The sequence below is a fragment of the Oreochromis aureus genome, linkage group 23 (genome assembly GCF_013358895.1).
Source record: "Oreochromis aureus strain Israel breed Guangdong linkage group 23, ZZ_aureus, whole genome shotgun sequence".
NCBI classification, from domain to species: domain Eukaryota; kingdom Metazoa; phylum Chordata; class Actinopteri; order Cichliformes; family Cichlidae; genus Oreochromis; species Oreochromis aureus.
The window spans coordinates 1,646,997-1,659,772 of record NC_052963.1 but is presented as its reverse complement, the minus strand read 5'-3'; the positions used below and the strand labels follow the sequence as shown (position 1 = coordinate 1,659,772).

Genomic DNA, 12,776 nt, shown 5'->3' with positions numbered 1-12,776 from the left:
CTTCATAAACGCATGGCACAACATAGAAGAGCGACCTCCACAGGACAAGACTCGGCGGTCCATCTGCATCTAAAGGTCAAAGGTCACTCTTTCAAGGATGCCAATGTTCACATTTTGGACAAAGATGGTTTGAAAGAGGAATGAAAGAAGCCATTTATGTCCACTGTGAATGACCATCTATGAACAGAGGGCGTGGCTGAAAACACCAACTGTCTGCCATCTATAATCCAGTTTTAGACCCTTCCCAAACGCCTTAACACCCACTCACATTCTGGGCCATCTGACCTCAGGAAATCACATGATAGGGTGGGGCTATTTCTCACAGAGGGTTCACCCAAAACCTTGGTTGATGTGACCTACACCCGTGTGTGATTAGGTAGAGGATCAACCCTCTTGGGGGGACACTCCCATAGGGCTTAAAATCTGGGACTCTCCACCAATTGCTCTAAGAACTGAAGAAGCTTCTCGGATGAACACTTAAAGAAGTCCAGACACTTTTCTTTCCAAGCTCCTTAGACAGCACTCAAGTAAATAAAATGTAGTAGTAACTCGTTATCTATGCCCCAAAATTGATTCTGTATATCTGAATGTCATGGCAGAAACGTTTTGTCACTCATCCAAGTGACTTCTTCAGTCTCAGCTGACTGCAGGTTTCCAACCTTATAAACAGTACAAGGTTGGGGAAACTCTTATCTATGGTAATCTTTAATCTTTAATCTTGAACACATGTACGAATTGTGTGAGACAATAGCACCTGCTTCACAGCATGGAGAATTGACCCACATTGTTACAGTGCTTCAAACAACTGTGATAGCTTTTAGTCAAAGGTGTAGCAATAATAATGAGGTGACATTCACAGAAATTCGAGGTTTCATATAATTTCAAGATCTTGTTTTAAAACTGATCAGTTCATTCACAAAAAAAAGTCACAACAAGAAAGCAAAGGACCAGGCTTGGACTTGGATATGTCTTCTGGAGTGCTGCCATAGCCCCATAGCTGACTGTCTGTTATCTGCTGCACTGCACATCATGTCAGTGCAAAGTAGCCCTTTAGATAGGCACTATCTATGACAAGCACTTGGTGGAAGTGATAAAGCTCCTTGCTTCTCCATTTTCCCAGATAGGAAACATTATTTATGTCTATATGGACTTTTTAACTTTTTCTTCCACAGGAAACTGCAAAATGTGCTTTGTCCTCAATAACTTTGTCCTGCTGGGAAGCAAAAAATTAAACTGCTGCACCTGACAACACAAAAAATTGCATTAAAATGGCATTAGCTAATACTTTGTGGTTATGAACCTTGTTTCAACAGCGGTTTTTTGTGAAAAGGTTGTCATAAAGTGCAGATGCTCTACACCAAACAGCACACAGACACAGTGAAAGACTGGATCCATGGAACATGGAGCGTTTGTCTGTTTTAAACTGTTCATTTTTTTTTTTTTTTTTGATGTAGTGAGTTAACCAAAATGGCGCTAGTGTGTACGGCTGGCCGTCTTTGGCTCCGTTTTCCTGAGTGTTGCTTACTTTTTGCCTTTTTATTTTCTATATGCTTTCCTGATGCTACTGCTCTAATTGCCTGTGATCGACAAACTCTTTTAAATCTTTGACCTTTGAATCACCAAAAGCCGGATCTATATTGGAACTTAGGGAATTTTTCCCAGTCTCATACCTCCGCCTGCACATAATACCTGCCCTTTCTTCCACCACACAAGAAACGACATAGGAAACGGGGTAAACGGAGTGGTATTCGTGTTTGTATTAAGGCCTATCTAAAAGCGCATGAAGTTATTAATTACCACTCCATCATGGATATCTTGTGGGCCCTCCCAGTGTACTTTCAGACTGTGTAGTCATCAATGGATCCGCTATGCTGGACAGCAAGCTCACTCAGTCTTACTGGTTGAGTTCCCACCTGTATGGAACTGGAAGCGGGTCTCTGGAAGAGGTGTGGATTATAGCAATTTACGCCGGCTGAGACCTGCTCCTAGTAGCGTCAATGTGACTCCAGATGGCTCTGCTAAACTCTAGGTCACTGGCGAACAAGTCCTTCGTTGTAAACGACTTTTTTCTCTCGTCAAGGCTGGACCTCCTGTTCCTAACGGAGACCTGGATTCGCCCCGGTGAGTCCTCTTCATTTTCGGAACGTCTTCCCCTGGATTGTGCATTCTTTAACTCTCCTAGGACCATGGGCAGGGGTGGAGGGCTAGCCTCAGTTTTTAGAAGTAAACTCCAAGTGCAGCAATTGCCTCCTGCCTTGTATTCCAGCTTCAAAGTACAACTAAGGGAGCTGACTGGCTCCCCCCACAGTCTCTGTGCAGTGGTGTATCAACCTCCGAAACTCAACAAGGATTTTATCCGTGAATTTGCTGATCTTTTAGGATTTCTTTTTTAAAATTATGATCGTGTTCTTATTTCTGGTGATTTTAACATTCACATATGTTGTGAGGCGGACCTACTGGCTAAGGACTTCCTTGCCCTTATTGACTCTTTTAATCTTACTCAGTGGGTAAGAAAACCAACCCACATTAAAGGCCATGCGCTTGACTTGGTTTTGTCATATAGACTGGATATTTACATCATGGACATTAATGATGCTGGGATTTAAGACCATTTCCCGGTCATGTTTGATGTTGAGTTATGCACTCTTAGACGTGAATGTCGCGGAGCAGAGAGGAGATGGATAAAAGATAAACTTCAGGTGTCCCTTGACATTCTGCATACGAGCTGATCTAAATTTAGAAGGCTGCCAAAATGGCAAAAGCTTCTTTTTTGTCGAACATCATTGCAGCAAATAGTCACAATCCTCGAGTTCTGTTTAAAATCTGTAACTCAGTGATTAATCCTTGCTCTGATGTTTCGAGGGAGGCTTTCCCAGCTCTCTGCAAACATTTCTAAATCATTTTATAGACAAAATCTCAGTGTTAAGGGCCCCTCATTTTCCGGCAGTAAATCAAGCCCCAGTTTCCGAATGTTCAGCAGCTTTCCAACAGTTTGAACCTGTGTCATTCTCAACTTTGAAGGAAATAATTAAAAACCTGAGCAGCTCAAATTCTTTGCATGACATTATTCCCTCTCATATCATTGAGGATGCTTTGAATACAATTGGGTCCTGGATCTTACTTTTAATGAACTCATCATTGTTATCTCGCTGTGTTCCAACTGTCTTTAAACATGCAGTTGTGCAACCTGTTATTAAGAAAAGCAGCCTTGATCATAATGTTCTCGCAAATTACAGGCCAATTTCTAAACTCCCTTTTATGTCAAAAATTTTAGAGAAAATAGTGCTTCAGCAACTACAGACCCATTTAGAGATAAACAGTATCAGTTATAAATTCCAGTCCGGATTTAAACCGCGTCACAGTACCGAAACTGCCCTACTAAGAGTTTTCAATGACCTCCTTCTAATCGCTGACTCTGGGCGCTCTGCGGTCTTAGTTCTATTAGATCTGACTTCAGCCTTTGATACAGTTGACCCTAAAATTCTTTTGGCAAGGTTAGAACATGTAGTTGGCCTTAAAGGAAATGTTCTTTCATGGTTTAAATCATATTTTTCTGAGAGGTCATTCTCTGTCATGATGGGAAAATATTCCTCTTCTTCTGCCCCTTTTCGCTGTGGTGTGCCTCAAGGCTCGGTGCTGGGTCCTGTGTTGTTCTCCCTGTATATGTTGCCATTGGACTCCGTTTTTGAAAAACATAATGTCTCTTTTCATTGCTATGGTGATGATATTCAAATCTACCTCCACTTGACTGGGGATGTTTCATCTTCACTACGTCCTCTGTTTGATTGTTTGAGGGATGTCAGTAGTAATATACCTACAGCATTTTTTGCCCCCCCCTCCGCATTCCCCCACCCGCATCCCCTCACCCCCTCCCCTATCCCTCTGCGCGTTCATGTGAGTGCGTGTGCGCGTGAACGGACTTTTGTACATGCTTGTGAGTTCAGGGGTCATATGAGTTTACATGTGTTTAATAGCGTTTTATTTAATGAAACCATTATGTGTTTTAATTAAGCTGTTTTAAAGGATTGTATAGGTCACAGAGCTCTGTTATTTAGACATAGATGATTTAATTTAACTAGTTTAGGAGCATTTTGCTTTTTCTTTAGTGCTTCGAACAGTCACAGGAGCAAATAGTTTTTAAACAGAAAGCTTTTTTCACCTTCTAAAAAACACATATTCACACATAGCCACACTATCACTGTAACAACCCCCAATGTTCCTTTAATGCAGACAGTCCGATAATTATCTACTAGTCACAAACACACATAGATGATTTAACTGTTTTAGGAGCATTTTGCTTTTTCTTTAGTGCTCTGAAACACACAGGGGGTAATAGTTTCAAACAGAATACCACAAACAGCAGGTATTCCTTTAGAAATAAACTCTGATACTTCTAAAACTTCAGATTCTTAATTCTGCAACAGTTAGACAGAGGGGGGTTACAGTTAGACCCCTACAGTCAGCAGAAGAGGTCATCCTTATCAAGAGCATCTCAACTGTACTTCCATAGTTTTCATCACAAACAGTGTCCTTTATCTTATCATGTCAGAGGTCAACTGAAACCAGGTCCAACAGAGCCACCAAAGGTTTTTCACCTTTCTTCCTTACATCCTACCCTTTTTTATCTCTACATCTCAGAGGTCAACTGAAACAAGACCCACCTATATAAAAACACCCTAATCAAACACCCTGTATTTTTCCTCACTACTTTACATCGGCCCTTGAGAGCATAACACTTTGTTCATCAGCACGAGCATTTTACTTTTAATTTAACTAGTTTAGGAGCAATTTACTTTTCTTTAGCGCTTTGAAACACACAGAGGCTAATAGTTTCAAACAGTGTCACAAATAACATGTATTCCTTTAGAAATACACTGTGATACTTCTAAAAAACACATATTCACACCTAGCCACACTAGCACTGTATCAACCCCCAATGTTCCTTTAATGCAACAAGTTGTCAAATCTAGTCAAATCTTCCTCTTGACATTTGCGCATCAGATTCTATTCAATCTTTTAAATCACATCTAAAAACGTACTTGTTTAACCTGGCGTTTAAGGCTAATTAGTGTGATTTTCATCTGGCTCTGCATTTATATTATGTAATTATTTTATATCTGTAATTTATATTTTATATTGTGATTTTATCTGTATCATGGTTTTACTGGAAAGCACTTTGGTGTACTTTGGTCTCTAAATGTGCTATTCAAATAAAATTGATATGATATGATTTAAAACTCCATCATCACATATGTCTGGATTTTTCCTAAAATGGCTTTTTTGATCATGTCCTGAATTTTGGCTTGTGTGGGATAAAACTGTAGCCAGTTCAAAATGTAATTAGCCATTCAGTCAGTCTCAAAATGAGCACTCTGTTTGTTAAAGTAACTAATATCACACATTACTCATTACATTCATTTTTACATTTTTACTTACGCTCTATGACACATGCATACAGGGCTTTGGGGGTGGGAACACTGAATGGCGTCTGGAGGACAGTCTGTTTATTCAACCTCACCTCTGGTGTTGATGGCCACTCCTCAATTTTAAATACATGTAGGGTTCTTGAGAAGGGGCAGGCTAGCACCAGCCGTTGTCTGACAGAAGGTCATTGGCACTATGCCCCTCACCCTGTTTTGCACTTTAGAACAGCACGCATCAACACCACATATTAGTGGACAGAGTGAGGCATGGAGGAGGCTCTTACACCTCCGTTCTCTGTTCGCTCTCTGGGGCAGGGGGCCAGGAGGAAGAGCTGGCCATGTGGTCAGGGTCTGGGCTGGTGGGCCTCCCTGCTGCTGTGGGTCTGCTTGTTTCCACCTCAGAGTAAAGGGGACCATCTCCTGAGTCTGGGGGCAGATTCCCCTTCAAGGGGTGCTGTACACTGTAAAAAAAAAAATCTGTCAAATTTACGGTAAAATACCGGCAGCTGTGGTTGCCAGGAATATACCGTGAAAAAAATGTGGGATCTGTAAAAGACAATACGGTATACTGGTTTTGTAACCCTAAATTTTAAGGTAGACAACGTATTATTTTACCAAAATCATGATAGAAAAAAAACAAATATATTTGTCAATTATACAGCAATTTAATGTAAAAAATACAACTTTCCATAGCTTTTTACGGATATTTGCAGTAAAAAAAAAAAAGTTATAATATAATAATATTTACAGTAATTTGTTGTTAATTTAACAGTAATAGGATAGACCCTATTATTGTAAATAACTGTAAAAATAACAGAAATATGTTAAACCTTATTAAAACCTTTGACAGTAAAAAACACAGTGAAATTGTATAACAAATTACAGCATTTTATTTTGACCAGATACATTTTACGGTAAATTCCTGGCAACCACAGCTGCCGGTATTTTACCACTAAAAATACAGTACAATATGAGGAACATAAATGGTTTACCGTACATTTTACATTTGCAACCGCTAAATATAGAAAAATCTAAAGATGCTCATATATAACCAAGGTAGTGAATATTACTGATAAACAATGAGAAAATTTGACATACCATTTGAAAACAGACTAAACATATCATTTTCTCTATTCCTACAAAACAGCATAGATCTTGAGAATACAGCATGTGTCCATATATATGGCTGGTAATCCATGGAGGAATGAATAAATATGAAACAAAATATTACCTGCCCCTGACCTATCAACAGTAATGAGTCACTGGGTCCTGCCTTGGTGAAGGAAAGGACTCAGTGGAGTTTCTAATGCGCATGGTGTCGAAGATACAAGCTCTGCAGGAGTACTTCAATGTCCATCAGGAGTTCACTTTGGACTGGCAGGATCCCTCTGCAGCAAAAATGGACAAAGTTTGATCAGTGCTTGAGCAAAATGCACAGAAATGAACAAAACATGCTGCCAAAAACAGATCTAATGATTAATGATTTCTTAAGTGTAAAATATACAGTTCTTAAAGGATAGCTATTGTCAAAATGCAACCTGGGCTGTTTTTTTTTTTTAACTGTAAACGAGACAAACATATATCTAAAAGCATAATTACGACAAACGAGCCGCTTTTTGAGATTGACCGTGATTTTGTTTTGTGGTCAATAGCCAGTGAATGGGAATACGAGGGGCGGGGCATAAATTTGAGCGCATCAAAATCGATACAGTAAAAAAAAAACAGCCCAGGTTGCGTTTTGGCAATAGTTATCCTTTAAATCTACTTATGTAAAAGTGATACATACAGGAGTGCAGAATTATTAGGCAAATGAGTATTTTGTCCACATCATCCTCTTCATGCATGTTGTCTTACTCCAAGCTGTATAGGCTCGAAAGCCTACTACCAATTAAGCATATTAGGTGATGTGCATCTCTGTAATGAGAAGGGTGTGGTCTAATGACATCAACACCCTATATCAGGTGTGCATAATTATTAGGCAACTTCCTTTCCTTTGGCAAAATGGGTCAAAAGAAGGACTTGACAGGCTCAGAAAAGTCAAAAATAGTGAGATATCTTGCAGAGGGCTGCAGCAGTCTTAAAATTGCAAAGCTTCTGAAGCGTGATCATCGAACAATCAAGCGTTTCATTCAAAATAGTCAACAGGGTCGCAAGAAGCGTGTGGAAAAACCAAGGCGCAAAATAACTGCCCATGAACTGAGAAAAGTCAAGCGTGCAGCTGCCAAGATGCCACTTGCCACCAGTTTGGCCATATTTCAGAGCTGCAACATCACTGGAGTGCCCAAAAGCACAAGGTGTGCAATACTCAGAGACACGGCCAAGGTAAGAAAGGCTGAAAGACGACCACCACTGAACAAGACACACAAGCTGAAACGTCAAGACTGGGCCAAGAAATATCTCAAGACTGATTTTTCTAAGGTTTTATGGACTGATGAAATGAGAGTGAGTCTTGATGGGCCAGATGGATGGGCCCGTGGCTGGATTGGTAAAGGGCAGAGAGCTCCAGTCCGACTCAGACGCCAGCAAGGTGGAGGTGGAGTACTGGTTTGGGCTGGTATCATCAAAGATGAGCTTGTGGGGCCTTTTCGGGTTGAGGATGGAGTCAAGCTCAACTCCCAGTCCTACTGCCAGTTTCTGGAAGACACCTTCTTCAAGCAGTGGTACAGGAAGAAGTCTGCATCCTTCAAGAAAAACATGATTTTCATGCAGGACAATGCTCCATCACACACGCGTCCAAGTACTCCACAGCGTGGCTGGCAAGAAAGGGTATAAAAGAAGAAAAACTAATGACATGGCCTCCTTGTTCACCTGATCTGAACCCCATTGAGAACCTGTGGTCCATCATCAAATGTGAGATTTACAAGGAGGGAAAACAGTACACCTCTCTGAACAGTGTCTGGGAGGCTGTGGTTGCTGCTGCACGCAATGTTGATGGTGAACAGATCAAAACACTGACAGAATCCATGGATGGCAGGCTTTTGAGTGTCCTTGCAAAGAAAGGTGGCTATATTGGTCGCTGATTTGTTTTTGTTTTGTTTTTGAATGTCAGAAATGTATATTTGTCAATGTGGAGATGTTATATTGGTTTCACTGGTAAAATAAATAATTGAAATTTGTTTTTGTTAAGTTGCCTAATAATTATGCACAGTAATAGTCACCTGCACACACAGATATCCCCTAAAATAGCTAAAACTACAAACAAACTAAAACTACTTCCAAAAACATTCAGCTTTGATATTAATGAGTTTTTGGGTTCATTGAGAACATGGTTGTTGTTCAATAATAAAATTATTCCTCAAAAATACAACTTGCCTAATAATTCTGCACTCCCTGTAGACAACGCAGCCCTAATCACAATCATAATTTGTTGGAAAACGTATTTAAGTTTCCTATTGATTTATCATAGAACTTGAAGTTAATGGCTGAATGCATGGTGATGAGACCTATCATTCAATCTACATTTTATAGCGTATGAAACTGCTCACCTGGACATGAACCTGAGCTCGGCTGATTAAGAGTAGTGTCTCCTGTCTATCTTTCTTTAGCAAAACTTGAATAATACCACTGCTTACCTCTTATTGAATCTTTGGGTGCAGACTTAATTGAAGAGCCTCGTATAAACAGGCAGGGTGTGATGTTTAGGAAACCAAAGAATACAGGCGCCATCATTTCTGCCAGAAGACTCATGGGGTGCAACGAAGCTTTCATTGTGGACTGGCTAGATACCTTCTGCATTCAGAAAGAAAACAAGAAGGGCATACACCATAAACAATAATAACTGACAAAAATAATGAGACAAGAAATTAAAGTAACAAAATAAGTGCAAATGAAGTTTCCCTGTGTTGCAGTGTAGCTGAATGTTTTTCAACAATTTGATTTACGGTAAAACACATACCAAATATTTCCAGCCAAGGTTTGTTTCAATCTTCAGCATGTTTTTCCTGCCATTGTCTTGAAACTGTTTCATCTGTCCCTCTCATTTGATGCTGTTTACAAAAACAAAACAGCAATATTGTAAAGGGAAAAAGGAAAATGAATTTAATGGAAAAAAAAGAAAAAAAGATTATGACCTGAAATCTCACCATTTCCTGAGAGTCACAGGTCCTTTGAGTATCCTAATGGTTTCTGCTCAAATTCAGTGTCTGAAAAGGGCAGGAACAAAACAAACCTTTTAATCATAAAAAGAGAGTTCTGACACTGGACGTTCACACATCGCCATTGCACATGTAAACGAAGAAACCACCGCCACACCAGTGACATGGGTGGGGGCAGAGTGTCTTCGGTAAAAATGAGCCTTAAACGCGCCATACCTGGTGTATGTCTGCTTGCAGCCTGCTTCAATACACTGAAAGAAACAACGTGGCTCATTCCGATGCAGTTTACAATGAAGCACGTAGCCCCTTGATGACTGAACTACCTTACCACAGAAATTACAGGTTAACATAACTCCATGTACTTTGGTAATTCCTCCCTAGCGAATTAAGCACGCCAAACACAGAAACTAATCCAGAGCAATGCTTCCCTCGCCACAGTAATGCTAACTCAACTCACAAATGCTAACTAAATTCACAACCTCACTCATAAAAAACGAACTGCTAAAATTATCTATAAACGCTGGGCTGGTGGATTTTTATAACAGAGATAACTTGAAGTTGCATGTACTCACCTCACCTCGAACTAATTGTAAGCTGCCAGGATGTCTACAAATTCCGAAGATGCTGTGGTCCAAGCAGCAATAAATGGCGCTAATATACGAGTTCAAAACTGTGTCCGTTAGCGAAGCCAACTTGAGTCTCCTGCATGAAAAAAAGAGCGGTTGGCACACAGCTCAGCAGCACGCCGCGCTATTGGTCATTTTCAGGTGATGTCATCCCGCAATGTAATTCCGCTCTTTGTTTCTTTAGGAGGAGGTTTGAATTTGATCAGAAGTCACGTCTGCAGACCGCTGCAGCCACGTCTTGCCTTGCTTCCCCTTTTTTTGGTGAAATGGTTCGCTCATACTGCACAATGTTGCTACCAGAATTTTTTTTTCTCTGCAATTCGAAAGTAAAACGTCTGTACACAGTTTACCAGCAGTTTAGCTACCAATCAACAGCATCACACAAACTCAAAATTTAAGGCGGACCCACTTAAGGTGGTCTGATAATATGGCGTGAAACACAACAACATAAAGTTGTTTTAAAATAATAATTAAAAAAGATTATTGAAATCAATTTTATTCACAACCATAAACTTTATTTTTAACATCTTCTTTTGCTGTTGATTTTTTTTATCAGAAGGTTAACAATGATATACTGCAGGCCTAACTTTTAATCTGTATATCAGTATCTGAATTTTAAAATAAAAAAAAATACTATCAATTTTATTGTCTTTCACTGCTGATATTTGCTTTAAATTCTTTTTTTTTAAATGGTATTTACTGGTTGTATTATTACGGTGGACCCTATTGTTTAACATCTTGCTTCTCTAAAAATGAATGTTTTTGTTTGCTTAAAAATCTACAGCTTTATACTGTGAATTCCAATGTGCACAACCCCAAAAGATGTAGTTTTACTCAAATAATACCGTAAAATCTAAGTTTTTCAGACATTTTCAACATTACAATATTTAATTGTAAAATGTATGCATATTTATTTGTTTTCACAGACAGTATTTATAATTTCAACATTTTATCACAGTAAAAAACAAAGTTTTATCCAGTCTCACAATTAACGGTTATTCAATCTATTTAATACAGTAAAAGGAAGTTTTTGGTTTTACACTCCATTACCGTTGGAATTTGACGGTGTTTTGCTGTATATTTTACTGACTTTTGTTACAGTGTAGAGTATGTTTGAGGAGTGTGAGTGTGTGTAATGTGCTCAGTACTGTGTGTTTCCATGTTGGGCGAGTGCTGAGTATTTGCATATGTGTGCATGAGGGTGGGAATGCATGTTTGTGTCTGTGTGTGCCTGTTTGTTTTTCCACTCGATAAAAGTTAACGTGAGGGTTAGGGACAAATGCAATCGCATGGCAGGATGTTGTAAACGGACCAAACTTCAGTCAGGAGAACAACTGAGATAATCCATCCACAATACCAGGTTAGTCATTAATATACTGCTGCATGGGCTGGGCTGTAGTTACAGTGTAAGGGTTTAAACACTGAGCTTTAAAATGAACAGTGGTAATAAAAACCGAGAGAGGCCGACAGTGATCACTGACTGTTTTTAGGGGCTTGTTTTAATGTTTTGTATCTTGTTCTATTTAATCTCAACATGTTAAAAACACAACAGCCTTAGTGAACACAGAGTAGTTTGGGCCCGGAAGAAGGGTTCATACGTCATCACTTAAAGACTTGATATATATGTTAAAAAAAAAGAAAGGTTCTGGCCAGGTTGGGTCCAAAAATGTGTGTTTGGGTTGGGTATAAAGCAAGGACTCTTGGAAAAAATAAGTAAAATTAATTTTCATAAGTTACCAAACCATAATGTTCTGCTTTCATTTTAATTCAATTATATAGGATTTTTAGTTTTGTGGTTTTTGGTGTTTTTTACTTTAAAATGTGTTTCCCCCCAGATCTAGCAAAATCAGACTTCCATTATGAAGTGGAGTTATGTAGGAAAACATACCATGTGCAGATCAGAGGCAAAGCAAATGTAACTGGGACGTGCTGCTTGTGTTCTTCTGTTTACTATCAAACACCCACATAAATACTGTGACTGCTATTGCTTTTGAACATTTGGTAGAAAGTGTTGATACATTTGTTCTCTCTCCTCTGCATTCCCTCTTAAAATGCAATTTTGATGTGTTGAGACCCACAGGCTGAAAATGACTTCCACTCCAGCTCCGATACTTCATACTGTTTTCTTGCTCACTGTTTTTGTTGTTTTTGTTTTTTACACAGTTCTTTCTCTGAATGTCCAGTGATCATTTTTCTTTGGCTTTTTTTTTCTACCTTTGCTGTGTTGTGAGATACGTATTAAGTCAAATTCAGCTATAGTTGTTACATTTTGTATGGTGATGCACTGTGCTGACAGTGTTGGACAGTGTTTTTTTTCCTCATCTTCTTTTCTCTGTCTTTCATAAGCAATTTTGTAGCCCTTTGCTATTGAGAAAAAGCAGATACTGAAGCAGGCACTCTCGAAATTTGTAAAGGCATGCCTATTCAAATATGATTTAGTGGTATTTTCTAGCAGGGACTAGCAGGATCCTAAAGACCTCTTTTCTAACTAATGAAAACAAACAGCATTCCTGGCAATCTCTAATATCACCTGTTCAGCCAGCCAGTTTGCTCTCAGCTCACATCATACCAACTATCAGACTAGTGTTCAGGTGTTCATGGGTTGTCATTTTTCAGTGTCTTCATAGTTTAGT

The 12,776-nt window shown here is 39.2% G+C and overlaps 1 long non-coding RNA gene across 1 annotated transcript; it reads right to left on the bottom strand.

Annotated features, from left to right (window-relative positions):
* Positions 1-8,967: 8,967 nt before the first annotated feature.
* Positions 8,968-10,273, bottom strand: LOC120436415. The gene is made up of 4 exons (XR_005610407.1): positions 10,090-10,273; positions 9,506-9,565; positions 9,319-9,409; positions 8,968-9,152 (listed from the first exon to the last, which is right to left on the bottom strand). It is a non-coding gene; the product is annotated as an uncharacterized LOC120436415 (long non-coding RNA).
* Between the last annotated feature and the right edge of the window lie 2,503 nt (positions 10,274-12,776).